Source organism: Bos taurus, chromosome 5 (genome assembly GCF_002263795.3).
Source record: "Bos taurus isolate L1 Dominette 01449 registration number 42190680 breed Hereford chromosome 5, ARS-UCD2.0, whole genome shotgun sequence".
Lineage (NCBI taxonomy): Eukaryota > Metazoa > Chordata > Mammalia > Artiodactyla > Bovidae > Bos > Bos taurus.
The window spans coordinates 70,830,438-70,852,525 of record NC_037332.1 but is presented as its reverse complement, the minus strand read 5'-3'; the positions used below and the strand labels follow the sequence as shown (position 1 = coordinate 70,852,525).

The window sequence follows — 22,088 nt, the reverse complement described above, 5'->3', positions numbered from 1 at the left end:
AAAGATGCTGTGAATTGTCACCATCACTGAATTTGCAATTTCCTCTCCTGTCTGTATCTGAGGCCCTTCTGCTCTCCTCAATGCCTGATTGCCTTTCTTAAATAAGCATCGTTTTTTGTTTTTGGAATCAAGCTAAGTTCTACGAGACTGGATGAAGGTTACTGAGGTGCGTCCTGTGAGTGGGCACCGGGAGGGGCGCTTATGGAAAGACACAGACACCACCCCATGTTCAGGGAGCTCCCAGGCTGGTAAAGCAATAATTCCAGGAACATTAGGAGAAGTGTTTACCAGCTACAGAGGTCCTTGATTTTAATTAGAAAGAGAGAAATGGCAAGAAAATTACTGTCGCTAAGATGATGAGGATGATAATTGTTATTACAGGGAGCCAACATTTATTGAATACTTACTATTGAAATCTAAGCTCTTTCCATGTATTAACTCATACAACCAGCATGACAATGAAGGTCCTCTTGGGGGCCCTGTTCCAGAGATGAGGAAACTGCCCAAGTCATAGAGCTGGTAAGTGACAAGTCGGGAGTTGACCAGGCTGATCTGTGAGCCCTCACCCCGACGCTGGCACTTCTCTGTCATGCTGGCATGCTCACACATACAACTGCCTACTGGACCAAACAGCTTCAGTGGCTTTCAGACCCTCAAACTGAGCATGTCCCAGATGGAACTTTGTATGAACATTTGTCCACACCCACTCTCCATCCTCGTCCTCCTGTCATCCCACCTCCATAAAAGGCACCATTGCCCACCCCAGCGCTCTGGCTGGAACCTCCTCTCATTCCCATATCCATCCCATCAGCTGTTAATGCTGCCACTCAAATCTCAGACCCCAAATCCGCTCACTTCCCTCCACCTCCACGGCTCATACCCTGGTTCTAAACACCAGCATCTCTTGCTTAGAGGTCGTAACCTCAGTTCTAGGAAAGTGCTTGTAAGACAGAGTCTTTTCAGGTCTGGGCATATTTTTAAATCTCAGGTCTGTGATATTCTAGACACTTGCTGACAAACAAGGACTGTCGAGCACCAAGCACAGACATAAGAATTCATCTTTCAGGCTCAGAATATGACAGAACTTTGGCTTGGGTCATTAGCACGGGAGGACTGGAAAGGGACAGTTATTCAGGTTTTTATATTTTGGAAAGTCGTCTTTTGAAATATTTTAGTAAAAGTTTTCCATGTGATTTAATTTGTCACACACATACAAAAGCACTTTCATTCTTCTCTTTATCTGAACCAGTTTCTCACACAAGTTGAGAGTGAGCTTAAAACCTCTATGGGGCAATTCCTTGGTGGGCCAGTGGTTAGGATTCTGGCATTTTCATTGCCAAGGGTACGGGTTCAATGCCTGGTTAGGGAACTCAGATCCCACAGGCTGCAGGGTGGGGCCAAAAAATTAATTAAAAAAATGTCTAAAGGACCATGTTCTGCCTCTGCTTAACATCTTTCAATGCCTTCCCATGTACTGAGAATAGACTCCAGCTCCCCATGCATGACCTGCCAGGCTATGGGGTGCTGGCCCTGACCTGCTCTCCAACATTCTCCTTCTGCCTTCATTCTCACTAGCAACTCGTCTCTCTCGTCTGTCCCTTCAACTGGCCAAGGTCCTTCCCACCTCGAGGACATTACTTGCATAGTTCCCTCTCGCTAGAATGCCCTTCCCCTGGCTCTTTGCAGGCCTGGATCCTTCTTGCTTCTCAAGTGTGAGCTTGGATGTCCTGTCCAAAGGACGTCTTCATTGACCATCTAAAGGAAGGCAAATTTCTCTCCTATCTTTATACACCTCAGCTCCAGGCCAGTTTCATCTGTATCCTTGTTAGCACTTTTCACAGCCTCTGACTATTTTATTGATATACTTTTTCACTTTTTAAAAAGCTTTTTTTTTTTTTTTTTGGCACACTTTTTAAATTAATTTTTTTGGCCACTCTGTGCGGCATGTGGGATCTTCTGACCAGAGATCAAACCCATGCCCCCTGCATTAGAAGTGGAGTCTTAACCACTGGACCACCAGAAAAGTCCCTGGCACACTTTTTAAAAAAACTTTTTATTTTATAATGGAGAATAGATGCTATGGACTTTCCTGGTGGCTCAGGGGTAAAAGAATCCACCTGCCAATGCAGGAGACATGGGTTCCATCCTTGGCTCAGGAAGATGCCCTGGAGAAGGAAATGGCAACCCACTCCAGTATTCTTGCCTAGGAAATTCCATGGACAGAGGAGCCTGGGGGGCTATAGTCCATAGGATCGAAAAAGAGTTGAACATGACTCAGTGACTAAACAACAACAACAATAGCTGATTAACAAAGTTGTGATAGTTTCAGGTGGACAGCAAAGGGACCCAGTCATACATATACATATATCCATTCTTTCCCAAGGGCTTCCCTGGTGGTTGAGTTGGTAAAGAATCCCCCTGCAGTGCAGGAGACTCAGGCTGGGGAAGATCCCTTGAAGAAGGAAATGGCAGTCCACTCCAGTATTCTTGCCTGGAAAATCTCATGGACAGAGGAGCCTGGTGGGCTACAGTCCATGGGGTCTCAGAGTTGGACAGGACTTAGAGACTAAATCGCCACCACTACCACCATTCTCCCTCAAATTCCCCTCTCATCTGGGCTGCCACATAACATTGAGCAGAGTTCCCTGTACTATACAGGAGGTCCTTGTTGGTTATCCATTTTAAATACAGCAGTGTGTACCTGTCCATCCCAAACTCCCTAACTATCCATTCCTCTGTGAGCAGGTCAACTTCCTGAGGGTAGGACCGCATTTATCCTCTTATCTGTTGTATCCCCAACAGTGCCTGAAGCCTCATGGCACTAACTGATGGGTGATCCATGCATGAACCACCATTCGTTCTTGGGAACAGATCCCAGGAACCGCCTGTTCATCAAGAATCCCTTGGTCATGCAAAATAAGTAATTGTTTTGGTTACTGAATTCTGCTAGCCCATGCAGGCAGGCAAACTGAAGCAGGTAAGAAACAATTGCCATAAAGGTCTATGAAAACACGACTTTCTGTTCAACTGGGTTTGTTAGAAAATTTAACTCTGCAAAATCTTAGTTTCTGCAGCATTCCTGTACACACGACTCAGAGCTCCATTTACTCTTTCTGGAAAGTCTTGAGGGATTGGTCTTAGAAGGACCAGCAGGTCCCCCTGTGGCCTGGACAAATGTGCGTGCCTGCCCACGTGCAGAATTTATTTACGCAGAAGTCTACTAAGCCAGTCGCCTGGGGCTTTACCAGAAGGTAATCAACCCTGTGGTTTTCCCTTTGAGTGACTTTCAGTGATGCCATACAAAATCTGATCAGTTTAAGTAAGAGGTCAGCTACCAAGGTGGTCAATTTCTCTGATTTCTCAAGGGCCCCGGCCCCAAGAGACTATTTTCGGTATTTCCTACCACTTCAGGAACATGACTTCAGAAAGATGTTTTCCAGGAGGCCTGCAGGCCTGAGGACTGCAGTTAATTGCACTGCCTTTTCCCTCTGGGAAGGAGGCGGTATTGAGGCCAGAGCTGATACATTCTGCTGATATCTTTTTTTTTTCCCCTTGATGCACTCCAACTGACAGATTCAAGCTGGTGAAGCCTCAGACACATTTTATTCATTTATTAGTTTTAACGCTAGCATAGAGGTTCCGAGCATGACCTCTGGTTTTTCCCAGCTCTACTATTTAGCAGCTTCTTGATCACAGGGCAAGTTATTTAACCTCTGAGTTGTTCAGTTTTCTCATCTGTAAAATGAGCTTTTAGTAATAATACATTCCTTGTAGGACTTTGGGTGGGGATTAAATGAGATAATCCATGTACAGTGTGTGGAAGAGAACAGAGCTTAGCACACAGCACTCATTAAATGTGAGAGATCTCATAATCATTATTACAAATCACAAAGCGAGGTGTAGACTACAGAAAACACACTATATTTCAAAGAAGCAGATTCACAGACATGGAGACTAAAGAACATTTTAGGAATAGCACTTCTTAAGGCCTCACATTAGACACTGTATCTAACAAACTCTACCAGAATAAAGGCAGCCCTTTTCCTAGTGGGGAAACCTGCCCCAAGAAGGGCTGCCATTCCTGTCCTGTGTGCTTCTGCAGGCAAACTGGAAGTGATGACAACAGCTGGGCAGGGAGGAGGGATGGGAGTCACATTCGACGAAAGCACAGTTTCTGGAACAGTTCAATAGCAAGAAAAGGCAGAACCTCTCAGGATGCGGTCGGCCTACCCAGCCAGGCTCCCAGACCCCTTCACCTCCTCCATCCCTAGGACCAATCCGGTATCCGGCAGCTTCCAGGTTCCCTGAGCTCCAGTGGAACGCTGCTAAATTCCCTAGGCTGTGGGCTCAGAAGCCAGACTGCCTGGGTTTACCGCTTGGCTCTGCCCTCACTCACTGGTAACGCTGCACAAGTGACTTAATCTCCTTTGTGTTTCTCCTGCGTAAAATAGGGACACTAACATTACATGCTTTACTCATCTAACAAAGACTTAGAAAGCAACGACCATGGACCAGGCATATCATAAATTTTTTTTACAAATATTCACTTGTTTAACTCTCATGATAACCCTATGATTGAAGTCGCTTAGTCATGTCTGACTCTTTGTGACCCCATGGACTATAGCTTGCCAGGTTCCTCCGTCCATGAGATTTTCCAGGCAAGAATACTGGAGTGGCTTGCCATTTCCTTCTCCAGGGGATCTTCCCAACCCAGGGATCAAACCCGGGTCTCCCGCACTGCAGGCAGACTCTTTACAGTCTGAGCCACCTGGGAAGCCTCAATAAACCCTATGAGAAAGGCATTACTGTTATCATGAACCTGTCTTACAGATGAGGAAAATGAGGCACAGAGTGGTTAATTAACTTGTTCATTGTCACACAGCTGACAAGGCGGAGTCAGGGTTTGAACTCAAGCAGTCTGGATCCAGAGTTGGTCCTACTGACTAGTCTTACACTGTCCAGTTCTTAGTGATGTGCTGGCAACCACTGGGTTTCCAAAGGGACTCCCCATAACCCTGGGACCTGTACCCCCAAAGGCCTACACAGTTCTCACAACCATGACCTCCTCATCAGTGATAATTAAAAAGAAGCTACGCTTCCTGCATGCTCATTATGTACCAGGTGCTGTGCGAAGTACAGCACCCACCACTTCAAAGGAGTCTCTCCTTGAAGGAACTGTTGCTATCATTATTCCCGTAATACTGGCAAGGAAACTGAGGCTCAAGTCTGAGCGACCAACGCCAAACCTCTGAAACAACGCAGGAAGCGGAGCCCAGGGCCCAGCACCAGACTCCACATCCCTGTCTGGCTTCTTCCTTGCTACCGGGGGTGGGGAGCTTAACCTCCCTCAGCCTCCGTCCATTACAGCCTCTGTCTGTTACACTCTGCAAAGCAGGAGTGACAGCAACAGTACTCACTGTCTCTATCTTCAAGGAGGATTAAACATGATACTTTTGAACTGCTCAGCACAGTGTGTGACCATAATTGCCCAATACATGGGATGCATACTTAATACGACACTATTATGTTATAATTGCAGGTCCTCTTTCTAGGGATTTAATCAGGCCATCTGGAATCTCGGTCCCCCTTCCCCATCCTCCAACTGAACAATCCTCCAGTCCCAAGGCAGGTCTTTCCTCGCCCCCACTGACAGCTTCAGTTTCCTTGTGTATAAAATGGGGGTGTTGAGTTAGTCAAGCTCTTGTGCCTCCAAGCATGGACATTCTTTGAGTTTTTGATGGGTTTTCTGGTGCTTATATACCACTATTTACTGGGTGACAGCTTTTCTCCCTGACTCCATCCTGACATTTTAATTCTCAGTTTTTGCTTTTATTTCATGCAAATACTTATTACTGCAGCCAAGAGGGTCTCCTGGGAGAGAAACGCATCTAGTTTCCCAGCTTACTGGGCGCTGGATGAGGCCAACCTGGGAGGAAACAAGTCCAAGAATTTGCCAGTTTACACTTTTATTCAAAAACAGCCCAGTGGTTCTCGAAGAGCCACAAGGAAAGCCACCCTCTGTCTCTGCCTGGAAGGGAATTTTAGGAAGGAGGGACAGATGCCTGGCCTAGGAGCAGAGGGGCAAACTATAGGTCAGTGCATTCCTAACACCCATGTTGCTCACCAGCACAAGGTTTGAAAACAGCTGGAAAACTTTGATGTGAGGCATATACATGCCTCGTTCTTGTCTCATTTCCAGTCGAGTCCACTTATTGGTGTTCCTTGCCTGGTTCTGGGATGTCTGAGTTTGGACTATGGACTAGGGAAGGTTGGTATGTAATAAATTCTAGTATCATAGATGGGTATGAAGAAGCCAATATTTTACAAAATCTTGGTTAATTCATTCATTCAGAATGAATTATAATCACCTATTATATTTCAAGCAGTATGCCAGGCATACTAAAAATATTTTATTGGTTTTCAAACAATAATAGTGATATAATAATAACAAACTCATACAGTACTTATTGTGTATAAGGAATTGTTCTAATTTTAATATATATATTTTATTATATATATATGCTTTCAATAAACATATTTTGTTACATGCATATGTGTGTATGTGCTCAGTCATGTCTGACTCTTTGTGATCCCATGGATGGCATCCTGCCAGGATCCATGGGATTTTTCAGGCAAGAATACTAGAGCAGGTTGCCCTTTCCTCCTCCAGGGAATCTTCCTGACCCAGGGATCGAACCTGAGTCTCCTGCATTGCAGGCAGATTCTTTACCACTGAGCCACCAGGGAAACCCCGTTATATACATATACACACATATATATGTGCATGCACACATCCACAAATATACTCATTCACACATATGAACTTATCTAATCCTTACTTTAACCCTAGAAAATTTATCTTTGTTGTTCAGAAGAAGAAACTGCAGCACAGAGAGGCTGAGAAAATTGCCCCAGGTCACAGAGCCTGAAAGTAGTAAGCGGAACTGAGATTTGAACCAGGCAGGCTGTTGCTGGAGCCCTGCTCTTACCACCATACTCCCCTGTCTCTCTGTGCTACCAAAGGCCTCCCAAGTTCTTTTGATTCTATTCAAATGCTGCCTGGGTACCTACTAGATGCCAAGTCCTGGGCTGGGTGCCAAAGAAATATAAATTCCTAATCACAGGCTTCAAATTCAAGGTTGTCCGGTGGCTGTCCCTCTGGAACGTTCCCCACCTCCCAATCATTTCTTCCTTCTCACTGTTCCAGCCACGAGGCCTGCTTCCCACTCCATACACACATTTCCCTACCTCTTTCTTGCCTGCATGCATGCTGTGTCCCTCACTGAAAATTCTCCCCCCAAACTGTTCTTTCCTTCAAGTCAAATTCTAGACCCAAGGTTACAGCTTCTGACCTACAGAATCCCAGGAGGTCAGTGCTAAAGGACAGCACTCAGCTCAATACCTTATCTTCCTAAGGAAACTGGAAGCCTGAGGAGATTTCACTAATTTCTAGGGGTCATAGGGAGATTGCTTGGAGAAGGGAAAGGCAACCCACTCCAGTATTCTTGCCTGGGAAATCGCATGGACAGAGGAGCTCGGCGGGGTCCACCGGGTTGCAGAGAGTCAGACACGACTAAACGACTAACATTTTCACTTTCACACTAGATGTATTTAGGAGCAGAATTCATGTCTTCTAAGGTTATTTAGCAAGTCTTCCTATGGATACCTTTAGGTGTTGCAGGTATCTCAAACAAGGGTGATTTTGTCTCCCAGGGGACATCTGGCAATGTCTGGAGACATTTCTGGCTGTCCCAACTAGGAAGATGCTACTGGCATCTAGCAAGTAGAAGTGAAAGATGACACTAAACATTCTACAATACACAGGATGATGCCCCAACAGTGATTCAGCCCAAGATGTTAACAGTGCTGAGGCTGAGAAACCCTGGTGGAGGGAAATACAATTTTTTTTTTTGCATCATCTCATGTATCAGGCAGTTCTCATTACAGGATTCTGTAAGCGTGACAATAAAATGGTACCTTCAGAAATGAATCGTGAAATGGCAAATCAGAGAACTAGGCCTCACTTGGATAGAGGCCCTCAGGCCCCCTCCTCAACACATTTTCCCAAGGAAGCCAAAGTCCTTTTCACAGCCTTCAAGTCCCCTCAGTAAGGAGTTTTTCCTTTTCTTTTGGGTAGCAAAAAGACGAACAAATTGAGACTGTTTTGTGCTGAAGTAAGTCACACTGAGATCTCTGTGCACCTTTCTGAGAAAAAAATTACATGATTGCAGCAAATGGAACATATAATGCTTGCAAAGTTCAGAGAAATCTTTGTCCAAAAGTTGTGCCCACTTGCTGTTTAATGCTACTATTGAAGTACTCTGTACTTTAAAGAGCCAGCTCATTAAACCTGTCGTGGATAATGTAACAAAAGTGTGATTCCATATTCTCCTCCTCCCAGCCCATCTTTTCTGCCTTGTGAGATGTAGCAAGGGGCCTGAAAACTTTCTCCTCCTTAGAAGTAAATGCTCAGTTAGTGGCAAAACCCACTTTGCCAAAATAGAAATTCTAGGTCTGTTCAAATATGTGAAAAAAGACATCTCAAACACCAGGTGTAGGTAAACCAAACTGGTGTGTTCATATCTGAACATGTTGTCATGTTACTTTGAGTAGAAAATAATGAACCATAGTTACATGTCTCTTGCTCTGGCAGCATGGCTTATTTTATTCTATTATTTGGAGGGTAATTGCTTTACAATACTGTGTTGGCTTCTGCTGTACAACAACTGTGAATCAGCCATGAAAAAAAAAAGTGAAAGTGTTAGCTGCTCAGTCATATCCTGACTCTTTGCCACCCTATGGACTGTCCATGGAATTCTCCAGGTAAGAATAGTGGAGCAGGTTGCCATTCCCTTCTCCAGGGGATCTTCTCAATCCAGGGATCAGACCCAGGTTTCCTGCATTGCAGGCAGATTCTTTATATACCCCCTCCATGTTGAGCCTTCCTTCCTCCCACTCATGGCTTAAGAGTTGAAAATAAGGCCTTTCCTTACAGAAAGGAGTCACTATTGATTTTGGCAAGCCCTTAATGTATCTTTTTTTTGGGGCACAGATTCACTGCTGTCCTCCAGAATCCTTTACCTTTTTTTTATGTATGAATTGTAGAACCTGAATTTTTAGCTGGGCACATGTCTGCCCAGATAAAGACTACATTTCCCAGGTTCCCTTGCAGCTAAGTGCTGACCAATAGGGAGTGAGGGGAAGTGATGTGTGCAATCTCTGGAGCAGGCCCTATCCTACGTTCCCTCTTCCCACCCGACAGCCATAGCCCTGGTGGGTGGGGTCAGCCATGTTGGGCTATGCAGAGAAAGGTATCACCTAAGGGATCACAGAGCAACAAGAGGGAGGGTGCCTGGGTCTCTGACCTGGAGCTGCCATAACACCCCAGACTGCCCAAGCCTTGATTGTTAGATGAGGAAAATGTTAAGCTCCTGTTTTATCCAAGCCACAAGCATTTCCTATGTATGTTACAGCTAATGAATCTATATCCTAATTAATCCATTCCACAAATGGATCTTTAATTTAAATCAATTCAGTGAAGCACTAATATATAGTGGCTATTGCACTGGGTGCTGAAGGTCAAAGATGAAACACCACCTTCTAAGGGATTCTAGAAAGAATGGATAGTCTTCTTCATAAAAAATTTCACAAATAAATGAACCAATTCCTGAGATGTAAAGGGCAAAGTTCTATTGTTACAATCCCCAAATTAATTCCTAGTAACACCAATCCCATAAACAGATCTGCACATTGAAAACATTTTTTTCCCCTCTATTTTTTGGCCATGCCATGTGGCATACAGGATCTCAGTTCCCTAACCAGGGATCAAAATTGTGCCCTCTGCAGTGGAAGCATGGAGTCTTAAGCACTAGACTGCCAGGGAAGTAAGTCTCCAGATCTGCACATTTTTTTTTTTTTCTGTAAAGGGCCAAAGAGTAAATATTTTAGGCTTCATGGGCCATTTGGTCTCTGCCACAAATACTCAGCTCTGCCTTGGTAGTGAAAGTAGTCATAAACAATGATAAACAAATGGGCATGCCTATTTCCCAATACAACTTCTTATACAAAAATAGGTGGCAGGCAGCTCTAGCTTGCTGACTCCTGATCTATGGTAAAATAATTTAATAGGACGACCTTCTTTTGGGGATTGACAAGAAACATGGGGTGTTAAAGACAGAATTTTTAAAAAAAATGTTAAATTTTATTTAATCCAGTGTCTTCCAAATTTATTGAACCACTTCAAATTTTAAAATAATATTTATTAGTATCCCAGGACCAGCCTTCGAGGGTGCTGTTCCAAACACTGGCTAAGTAATTTTTACTGTTAGTGGGTTATTTTAGGCATACATAAAATATATAGTAGTACAATGACCCCGACATGTCCACTACCCAACCCAACTGAAAAAATAAAGCGTTTTAAATACAAAGACCTCTGTACACCTATCTTGATTCCATCATCTCTTCTACCCTCCTGAGATTACCACCTCCCCTGAATTTGACATTTATCATAGCTATCTTGCTTTATATATATACGCTTTTACTATTTTATGAATTCCTACTAATATGTAGACTATTTTGCATGTTGGTAGGCTTTATGTAAATGTTAGCATTAAACCCAAATCCTGCCTCAACTTGCTTTTTTTGCACAATATTGTCTCTGAGATTTATATAATAATATGTAGCTCTAGTTCATTTATTTTCTTTGCTAGTTGGCATTCCTGTGAATGAACATAGCAGCATTTATTCATCTGTTCTCCAGTAGAAAGCTCGTTCCTTTCTCTTTTCTTTTTTGTTTTTTGTTATTTGTTCTTTTTTGTATTTTGTTATTACAAACACTGCATCTATAAACATCTTTGTACACAGGGGAGAGTTTCTCCAGGGTATAGACCTAGGAGTAGCATTATGTGTTTTCAAGTTTACTTGAAAGTGGATTCAGAGTCCCCTCTGGTGCTGTTTAAGAGTCCGTGCTCTTCTATAGCTTTTCTCAAATCCGCCAGTCTAATGGGAATGAAATACACAGTAGGGTGTGGTTCCAGATCTCATTTCCAGGGTTACTAGGCAGGCTGAGCCTCTTTTCATACATTTCTTGGACTATTTTTATGTTACTTCTCAGGGATCTTTGGCCTTGGATGATGCTGACAGGGTAGATTGACACAGGAGACTGACAGGCATAAAAATTTCTAAGGAGAACTAAGGCTAGAGGCTGATCCTTCCAAGATGAACCAGTGTGCCTCGTTCAAAAGTCTGTTTCCCATTTCCCAATGCTGATTCTTTGACTGAAGTTACCTTAAAAACTAATTTTTATGGGAGTATAGTTGCCTTACAATGTTGTATTAGTTTCTTCTGTATAGCAAAGTGAATCAGCTCAACGTATACATATATCCCCCCTTTTTTGGATTTCCTTCCCATTTAGGTCACCACAGAGCACTGAATAGAGTTCCCTGAGCTATACAGTGGGTTCTTGTTAGTTATCTATTTTATAACTAATATCCATAGTGTATATATGTCAACCTCGATCTCCCAATTCATCCCACCCTCCCTTCCTCCCTTGGTGTCCATGCATTTGTTCTCTATGTCTGTGTCTCTATTTCTGTTTTGCAAATAAGATCATCTATACCATTTTTTTAGATTCCACATACATGCATTAATATATGATATTTGTTTCTGAAATTACTGTTTTAGTGGAGAGAACTTGGGCTTTGGAGTCAGACAGGCCTGGTTCTAATCCAAGATGAGGCTCTTTCTACATGTGATGGTAGCCAGATTTCCCAGCCTCCTGGAGCCCCAGTTCCCTCGGGTGTGAAGAGGAAAATAGTCTTGCATGCAGACAGGGGAGACTGAACAATGTGAGAAGCACCCAGGACAGTGTCTGGTCTACAACTCACGATCATTCCCTCTGTCATCCTGTGCAATACAGGAGATGTGAGCTGAAGCTCCGCTCATTCTTTCACCCTCTGCACACCTCAGTTTCCTCCATGGGGAAAAGTGTCACACCATTTACACACAGAAAATCAGACCACAAAACTGAATAACCCACAGAGCTCGAAAAGACTTTGGAGATCACCCAGTCTGGTGGTTCTTCATCTGTCATAGGGTGATTCCATGAGCTTGTAAAAGACAAGTTCACTTTGGAAAAAACGGCACATATGCTCTAATCGCTGGGTTGACTACAAACTTTCTGAAGGATGGGACCTGCTCCTTCATCGTTACCCAGAGCACCACTGTCATGACCTTATATGAAGGACTTTGTATAAGGATATGGCTGTATGGTAAGTACTGGTTGGCTGGCTTATTGCTAAGGGAAGTTAACACTTCTGTGTAACTAACATTTTCACCTAGAGTTTGGGAGGTTTGCTCGCAGATGAGAAAATAAGCATCTTGGACAGAAATTTGACTCAAGAGGGGACCCCCTCCCCCCCAAAAAAAACCTGTTCCCAGGAAGTCAAATCTCATGTGGCAAACTACACACTCTCAAACTTCCGGACTGAATCTGAAGCCCCAGTCGGAAGTGAGCCCCAAATACCATTTAAGATTTAGTTTTCTGCCTTTCTGTAAGCACCAAATGTGTTTGTTTTACTTTCAACACTTTGGAAGCTCAGAACAAATTCCAAGTGTTGGCAAACTGTGTGCGGGTACAATCTGGTTTCTGCCCACGCTGGGCTGTTGAAACTGCTGCTTCGGGCCCTGGTGTCTCCCGCAGTGCCAAGCCGAGGCGCCTCCTGTTGGTCTGCATCTTCTCTGCCTGTGGATAGCCTCGGATGCTGGCAACCCCTCCCCATCTCAGTTTCCTACATCTGCTACCTCACTTTCTTCAGGCTTTTCTCGGACCTGGGAGCCCTCGCCTTCTGTCTCGTGATGACGCCTCTTCATTGGTCCTTTTCCTGGGCTTCAGGCCTACCCATGACTTCAGTGGCCACCAGTCTGCCAGAGTGCCTCCCCAAAGCATCTCAGTTAAGACCTTTCTTCTGAGTTCCCTGCCTGAACCTCACCTGCCTACCACTGTCTCCATGTTGCTTTGCATCTGAATCAGGTAGGAAAAGCCCTGTCTGTCACGTCTAGTATCAGCAACACACTTGGTAACAGCCCTTTGTATCATTCATTCATTCAACAAGTATTTACTGGGCTCCAACTATGTGCCCAGTAAACGTGGGCCTGCCCATGTTCTGTGGCAGGCCCCGCAATCAAGGAAACAGATTTCTGGCCCAGCCCTAAAGAGAGAAAGAAGCTACTCTTTGAGATAAAGGCTGAGCTATGACTTTTTCTTCTGGAGTATTCTATGCCCCCTCCCTAACCTCTGACCACTTGGGACAAGCCCCCATCAATGAAAGGCCGTATCTGTTGTCTACACATCTTCCTTTCTGTTGTTGTTTCCTGCTAGTGACTTCATCTAAGGTTGCAAGTACAGCTGGTAACAGACAATCAATGACTTTGGTCAAAGTTCCAGGATACCATCCAATGATGGTCTTCAAAAATCCCACACTTCAGAGAAAATATAAAACCTGAGTATCCCGAGGAACTCGGAAATCACTGAGGTGGGGACAGTGGCCCCCAAGCCAGTCAGCCCCAATCAATTTTCTGCCTGCACTTGGAGGGGGGACTGAGCCACCAGAGAAGAAGGGCCAGGACACACCTGCCTTCAGCCTGGGCTACAAACCACATCCCTTGTTGGCACACTAGCACATCGCTTCAAGATATTTATTCCTTGTCCCTCTTAGAGGAAGTTGAGGCTATTGTTTTTGGTAATCAGGAGAAGCTGACCTCCTTGGTCCCCAGTGGGGGAGCAAGGATATTCGCTAATATTTAATGTGCATCTTCTGTGACACGAGTATGCTACATGATTTACCTGCTGTGTGTGTGTTCAGTCACTCAGCCATGTCTGACTCGTTGCGATTCTACGGACTGTAACCCACTGGGCTCCTCTGTCCACGGGATTTTCATAGCAAGAATACTGGAGTGGGTTGCCATTTCCTTCTCCAGGGAATCTTCCAGACCCAGGAATTGAACCATGTCTCCCACGTCTCCTGCATTGCAGGCAGATTCTTTACTGCTGAGCCACCAGGGAAGCCCAGTTTACTTCCTACGTGGTGTTAAATGGTTTAATTATATCATTTTACTTAATTCTTCTGATAAAGAGTGGGAATATTATGGTTCCTATTTTATAGATACAGAAATTGAACCCCAGAGAAGTGCATAACTTGCCTAAGGTCACACAGAGAGTAAGTAGTCAAGCCAGGATTTGAACCCAGGCAGTCCGGCTATAGGCCTGCACTCCCAGGCACTCTGCTTGGCTCCTTCTCTAATTAGATGACAACATGAGCCCTTAATTCTCTGGCAATCTTCCTCTGATGGAGGAGCCAGACACAGACTCTCTCATTTCCATGGACAACCAAGTGGGCAGCATCTGGCACTCAACATTTTCAAAATTGAACCCACTGTTACTTCTCTGACATTGTCTGTGTCCTGTATTTGTTAATAGCGTCCTTAGCTACACACTCCCCAGAAACCTGAGTCAAACTCTAATATAAAAGTTTTTGGAGGGGAAAGGGTTATCACATGCACATGCTACCACATACAACAGGGGAATAAATTTCCCTCCCATTTCTGGCTCCCCCATATGATGGCTGAATTAGGTCTCCCCCACCCCCAAGAGATATGCTGAAGTCCTAAGCACCTAACCCACAACTATGAAGTGAAGGTAACTTTATTTAGAAATAGAGTCTTTGCAGATACAGTCAAGTTAGATGAGGTCATTGTTGTTGTTTAGTAACTAAGTCATGTCCTTGTGACCCCATGGACTATAGCCCACCAGGCTCATCTGTCCAGGGGATTCTCCAGGCAAGAACACTGGAGTGGGTTGCCATTTCCTTCTCCAGGGCATCTTCCTGACCCAGGGATCAAACCCTCATCTCTTGCATGGCAGGTGGATTCTTTACCACTGAGCCACTGGCAAAGCCCCACATGAAGTCATTGGGGGTGGGCCCTAATCCAGTTTAACTGGTGTCCTTTACAGGAAGGTGGAGGTTTAGACACAGAAACGGAGAGAAGACAGCCATGTGAAGGAGGAGGGCAAGACTGGAGTGATGCTAGCACAAACCAAGGAACACGGGGCTACTAGAAGCTGGAAGGGAACAGAAAGGATCCCCCTCCAGGTACTTCGGAGGGAGCATGGCCCTGCTGACACCTTGATTTTGGACTCTAGTCTTCAGAACTGTGAGACAGTAAATGTCTGTTGTTTTAAGTCACCAAGTCTGTGGTGCTTTGTTTCAGGAGCCATAGAAAATGGATATGCTGCTGCTGCTGCTAAGTCGCTTCAGTCATGTCTGACTCTGACCGATCCCCTAGACGGCAGCCCACCAGGCTCCCCCGTCCCTGGGATTCTCCAGGCAAGAACACTGGAGTGGGTTGCTGTTTCCTTCTCCAATGCATGAAAGTGAAAAGTGAAAATGAAGTCACTCAGTCGTGTCTGACTCTTAGTGACCCCATGGACTGCAGCCTACCAGGCTCCTCTGTCCGTGGGATTTTCCAGGCAAGAGTACTGGAGTGGGCTGCCATTGCCTTCTCCGAGAAAATGAATATACCCAGTTTTCTAATTCCCCTCCTTGGCTGGTTATTGGTTTCATGCATACTCTTCCAGAGACAATCTAAACATGGATATAGAAAATACTCAGTTATGTTATTTCACACAAGGGCGACACCTCATACACTATTATCTATAGTCTTTTTCACTTGATAACCCATCAGGACTAATTTCAAAAATTATAATAAGTATATGTAACAGAAAAACTGACAATTTTAATATTAAACAAAAATTTTTTTCATGCCACACAGTATGTGGGATCTTAGTTTCCCAACCAGTGATCGAACCTGTACCCCCTGCACCAGAAACGCAGAGTCTTAACCACTGGACTGTCATGGAAGTCCCTATTTTTAACATTTTAAGTGTACAATTCTGTGGCATTAAGTAATTCACATTGTCATGCAACCACCATTACCAGCCACCTTCAGAACTCTTTCATCTTCCAAACTGCAACTTGGTACCCACACTAACCCCAGGCCCCTCTGTCCACAGCACACCAGGGCCATTTCCAACAATGCTCAGTCCCTCACCCCCTACATGTGTCCCCAGGTTTCATCTTCTCTAGCCTCTTTCCCCATCTCTCCATACCCACTGCTTCTGCATCAGTCCAGCTGCCAGCATCTCTCACCTGGATCCCTGTACGAGTGTCTTCGTTCCAGGCCCTTGCTGCCTCAGCCCATGTCTCTCACCTGGATCCCTGTAAGAGTGTCTTCGTTCCAGGCCCTTGCTGCCTCAGCCCACGTCCCCTGCCACCAGCCCCTCTCTCTAAAGCACTGCCGTCACTCTCATCCCTAACCATCTGGGATGGCTCCTCCCTCCCACAGAATAGTGGCAAAATCCTTTGGTGTGGCATAAAAGACCCTCCCTGGGCTGAGTTTAGCCAAGATTTCTCTGTGGTATCCAATGTCTGGTCCAGGGTCTGGCCTACAGGAGGTGCTCAGAGCACTGCTGGTTGAACCTGTGTTCTTAGTTTCAATTCCTTGTGTTTCTTCCAACACACAGTCCCACCTTGGCCTTTGTATATGTGGTTCCCTCTGTGTGGACTTATTTTTTTCTACTGCCCTCTCCCTTCCTCTTGTAGCTTCACCTTCTCTACCTAGCAAATCTGTTTATTCTCAGGATTCACATCAAATGGTACCTCTGGCATTTCAAGCTCCCAGACCTAGATCTTCACTGCCTTATAGTAGAGCATTTGCCAGATTTTTCCATAATCCCTTGACCTCTTTGCCCACCCACTCCCAGTCTAACTCCCAGTAAGCCAGGCACACAGTAGGGGCTGGTTTGGGCCTGCTGAGTGCAGGGCACCTCGCCAGCTCTGCTCCTGGACCTGCTCTGTGGCTCCTCCCTGACACCGAAAGGGGAGGACAGTCGAGCCCCAAAGCGCCCGCCTGGGAGCACGCAGAGCGCGGCTTCCCATCTTGCAGGAGGCGCTGATGCACTGACATCAGGCAAGAGTGGCAGCAGCTCCCACAGGGTCATCTCTGGGCCCAGAGGGCAGTTTCAGGTCCGCTGGAGGTGAAGGAACTGGCATCCCGTGCCTGCACTTTTAAGCCAGCCCAGCTGAAGAGGCCAGGAGTGGCAAGGACAAGGACACTCAAGAGGAGAAGTGAGGAGAGAGCAGTTCCCACTCTGAGAGGCTGGGGAGCCTTCCAGGGCCCCACAGAGGCACGTGCAGGGCCCAGGTGCTCCGCCTCTGCAGGTGATCTGACGGAGAGAACAGGGAGACCCTGGTCTGAATTCAGGGGCCCAGGCGGACTTGACTGAGGGAAATGGCTGCCATAGATGCGGCTCTAGATGTCCCACCCCACCCAGTTTTTTCCAGAAGTCCCTGGCCAGGATACCAAGTATTCCTTTACAGCAGGAGCCTGAGGCTGTCCCATCCTCTCGAGGTCCCGAGGTGCTCCATCCCTCCCTCCTCAGTGCCCCTCTCCCCCACACTCTCCTTCGCTTTCTTTGTATTCAGACTCTGTGAGATTATCTTGCTAATCTGTTTGCCATTGCTTATTGTAGGCATCTCCCAGCAGCACTTCAGTCTCCTCTGAGCCCAGAAAAGACCTGGCTCCATAAGGCTGGGGAAGGAGTGGGTGGACAGCATCTTTCCTTCTGACACTAAGGGCCAGAATTCCCCTCAACCAGGTGATCCTCTTCTTAAAGGGCCACAGAAGCTTGTGGGAACAAGGACCAGCAGCTCCAGCAGCACCAGGCCTGCTTCCTATGTGATGGGCAGCAGCTGGGTTTTCCCTGGCTTGATGTCCCTGGATCCCACCCAGGTTCTGGCGGGCCATCAGCACCCCATACGTGTTTGGTAAATGAAACTGAATTTCCAGCTGTCATTATAAGGCTGTGTAAGAGGCAACAGAATTTCAGTTCAGGTGCCTCAGGGGCACAGTCTTTGTCTTAAAACCTAGTTTGACCTAAACTAGACAAATAACAAAACCTATTAACCTATTAACCTTGGGCAAACTTCAAGAGATGGTGAGGAACAGGGAGGCCTGGTGTGCTGCAGTTTATGGGGTAGCAAAGAGTCAGCCACAGCTTGGCGACTGAACAATGAACAACAAATTAACCTCAAAATGTGCCCAAGAGACCTAAGAAGTGCTAGGAGGGGCGGACCAAGCAGTGGTAAAATTTGTTAAATTCATATGTGACCTCTTAGTGAAGTTCCCCATTCCACAAAGCAGTCGTCACCCCCATCTTTACAGGGGATGAACCTGGTCCTGTGAGATGGGCAGAGTGACCTGCCCAAGGGGACCTGTTAGAAAGCAGCAGATCCAGATGAGAGCATCTAGTGTGGGGCTTGGCCTTAGGAGCTTGAAAAATGTAACAGAAGAGCAAAGGAAAGAAAACAATGCGTGACCTTCGACAAGCTCTGTAGCCACAACTAGCCTCACCGTTCCTATTTTGTAATGTCCTGGTCTGATACTCCTAGCATCTTACCATCCCCAAACGTACCCCTTCTGGACAGCTCAAAGTCTGGTTTGGATTTAAGAAACACTTGCAAAAAGATTAGCCATTTCCTGGAGGGAGCTCATGGTTCCAACAAGCTCCAACTGCTGTCGGTCAGTGTCATTTATCAGCTAAGAAAGGATTTGAGAACACCCTTTCCTACCATTATTTTAACACAGCCTCACTCTGGAGCAAAACTGCCTCTTACAAATGTGGGGAAAACAGCAGCATTTACTGTTCGTGTTTCTGAAATGTTTCAAGACCAATTATTAATAGGAAAATGTACAAAGCCTAATAAGAAAATGCTGCCGGGAGGTATTATTTATTTGTTCTTTCCTTTATTCTTACTTCCCTCCCATTTCCCAAAGGACAGGAAAAAAAAAAGAAAGATGATCTGATACTTTAATTAAGGAAGAATAAATGGGTCACCCTTGTCGGTTTACAACCTGCAGCTGCATTAAATGGTGTTCCTCTGGTATAAACTCGATTGCCACGGTGAGGCTTCACTGTAGCAAAATAAAGACAAAAGGGGAGCTCCCATAGGACTGACCAAGGTCACTGTGAAAACCAATGCAGCACTAGCGTCAGACCTGGGAATCCTTGACTGTGCTTGCTCTGTCCCGGCTGGTGTCCAGGCTGCCTCCCACCAGGAAATGTTGGTCGGCTGGTAGGTAATTATATGTTCTAATAGTCACTGACACTCCAGCTGCCAACACCACGTCCCAAGTTCCCGCATCGGTTAGAATACCAAACTACTTACACTGTTTCTAAGACTGATTACTTATAGCAGTATGTTAAGCTCCAAATGATTCAGAACTAGGAGTCTGCCTAGCAACTTCAAAGATGAACGTCTGAGACAGCAGAGACAAATCAACTTGCAAAGTCCTTCATCTTACACCTCATCTGCCTTACAGTAGCTATGTGATTTAGGACGAGTCCCATAAATGCAACTAGCCTCAGTGTTCCTATCTGTAAAATGGGACAATAAAGTCTGCCTTGCGGAATTTGTTTGGGATGGCACACTGTGAAGACTTAGTGCAAGGCAGGTGTCCAGTACCTATTGTTGGCTCTCTAAATGCACAACACTTCTTTGATCCCATCCCTTGAAAACTGGAGACAATAATTCCTACTTCACATCACACTAAATGTGATTGTAAAATATATGTATAGATGTATCTATATATTGCCCAGGCTGAAAAATAGATACTCAAAAAACAAACAAACAAACAAACAACTGGCTGATCATATCATGGACTGAATTTAGCCTAGTTGATGGAACTTATCTTACATTTATTACTTAGGAAAATTTTTAACTAAATATTTTAGTTCTTTTTGAAAATGATTTCCAAATGTGAGGAAAATTTAGCTGGAACAACCAATTAGCATATTTCCTAGACACAAATCATCTTGTGCACAAATGAGTCAAGAACTGAGAGAAAAATGCCTAAAAACAGCTTAGAGACGCAGGTGAACTGGCTTCCTTTGCTTCCCTGCTCACTGTGTGCGTCGTGGCCTGGCAGGTGATCACACTCACATCCCGAATGGCAAGGCTGATTCGTCAAACTGGACAAACCCTGAAACTGAAATCCTTGGTGCAACTGTCAGAGCAGCACACCCCTGGTCACTAGACCCTGCAGTGAAAGCTCTGTGCTGGGGGAGGGGCCTACAGATGACAGTGGTCCTTGGAGTTCATGTTCAGTCTATGGATTTAGGAAAGGAAAAGAAGCATCTGGAAGGTGATCAGCATCCTCCAAGGGGGCTGACTCCAGATCCAGGGCAGGGGCCAGAAAAGTTGGTTATCTCTCTGGGCATCTGGGTTTGATGTTCGACTTCTAACTCTCACTTAACATCTGTGTGATGTTAGAAGAGTTACCTAATCTTGTTGGGCCTTGATATCTTTCTTTGTAAAATAGGGAAGCACTATTTTCCCAGTTAACAAGAGTGTTTGTTTTGAGGTTCAAATGAGAGCCTTAAGATAAAGCAATACCTAGATATGAACCTCCATTATTACTACAGCGATAGTAGAGATTTACACTGCTGCTGCTACTGCTGCTAAGTCACTTCAGTCGTGTCCGACTCTGTGCGACCCCATAGACGGCAGCTCACCAGGCTCCCCCATCCCTGGGATTCTCCAGGCAAGAATGCTGGAGTGGGTTGCCATTTCTTTCTCCAATGCATGAAAGTGAAAAGTGAAAGGGAAGTCGTTCAGTCATGTCTGACTCTTCGCGACCCCATGGACTGCAGCCTACCAGGCTCCTCCATCCATGGAATTTTCCAGGCAAGAGTACTGGAGTGGGGTGCCATCGCCTTCTCTGAGAGACTTATAATGCTCACTAAAAATGACCGTGTCATGAATACTTACTTCCTCTTAGGCATTGTCAGTGTGGTCCTTTATGTTTGTGATCCTGCTTTGTGCTTGCACCAATATCTGAAGGGGTTGCTATTACTATGTCCATGTTACAGGTGGGAAATGAAGGTCCAGAGAGGTTAACTAGCTTGCCCAAGTTTGCACAGCTAATTAGTCATGTTGGTGGAATGTGGACTCAGGCAACCGGACTCGAGCCCAGGTGCCTACCCTTTAGGCTGTGAGGTTTCCTGAGAGCATGACAAACAACAAGTTCTTTATCAGCAAAAGTTAAGGAAGTATCCTACTTTCCCCGCCACCCAGCGGCCTCAGGTTTGCTTCAAGGAGGAGAGCTGGCGTCTCAAGGTCATCCCAGCCCAGAGCTGGGGACTGTGAGCAGCAGCAGCAGGAGTGAGCCTGCAGGTAGGGTGCCACACCCATGAAACAGGAGGCAGGAGAGTCTCATGGGCACAGGATGGGCTTCGGAGCAAGAGTCACAAGGATCGCCACCTTGACATCTACACTATCAGCTGTCCCACCAACAACTTCCCAGTCTGTAAAATGGGAAGTTTACACTACCCTCAGGAGGCTGCTTCAGGGATCAGAGTAATGAATGCAAATCTCCTGTTGCAATTAATACCCGCCACACAGCAGGTGCTCAGTAAATGGCTGCTCCTGTGTCTCTCTCCCTGAGACCCGTGGTTATTCTAGGTGATAAAATGTAAGGGATGGTGGCACTGACAGATTCTCTCTGGACAGAAACCTCCTGAGGAGAGTACAAGTCAGGGCTTAGAACTATGGGGTCTGGGGGTATGGGCTGCCTGAATTCACATTCTGGTTCCACCACTTACAAATCTTGTGACCTTAGGCACGTTACTTAATCTATCTGTGCCTCAGTCTCCTTGTCTGTAAAGTGGGCATAATAACAATACCCACTTCATTCATTATTAATTAGTCTGTGTAAAGCAGTTATGACGGTGCTCACTTTGTGGCAAGCTTTCAGTAAATGCTTGCTGACTTGCATCAGGGCCCTGCATGTCCCTGGGTGGTGGGGCATTTATGAGCCTTCAGTGGGCTATGCTGTTTTCTGCAAACCCTCCCCTTCTTTGCAGACTTCCAATCAGATCTTGGAAGGGTGGAAATCTCTGAAGCCTGGCCACATGACAGGCTACCCTAACCTGGTGGGCAATGGGGATTTGAAAATGGTGTCCATGACACCTA

General features: G+C 45.6%; 1 protein-coding gene across 6 annotated transcripts in view; it reads right to left on the bottom strand.

Annotated features, from left to right (window-relative positions):
* BTBD11 (BTB domain containing 11) overlaps window positions 1–22,088 on the bottom strand; it is a 332,136-nt gene that overhangs the window by 57,273 nt on the left and 252,775 nt on the right. The window lies entirely within an intron of this gene.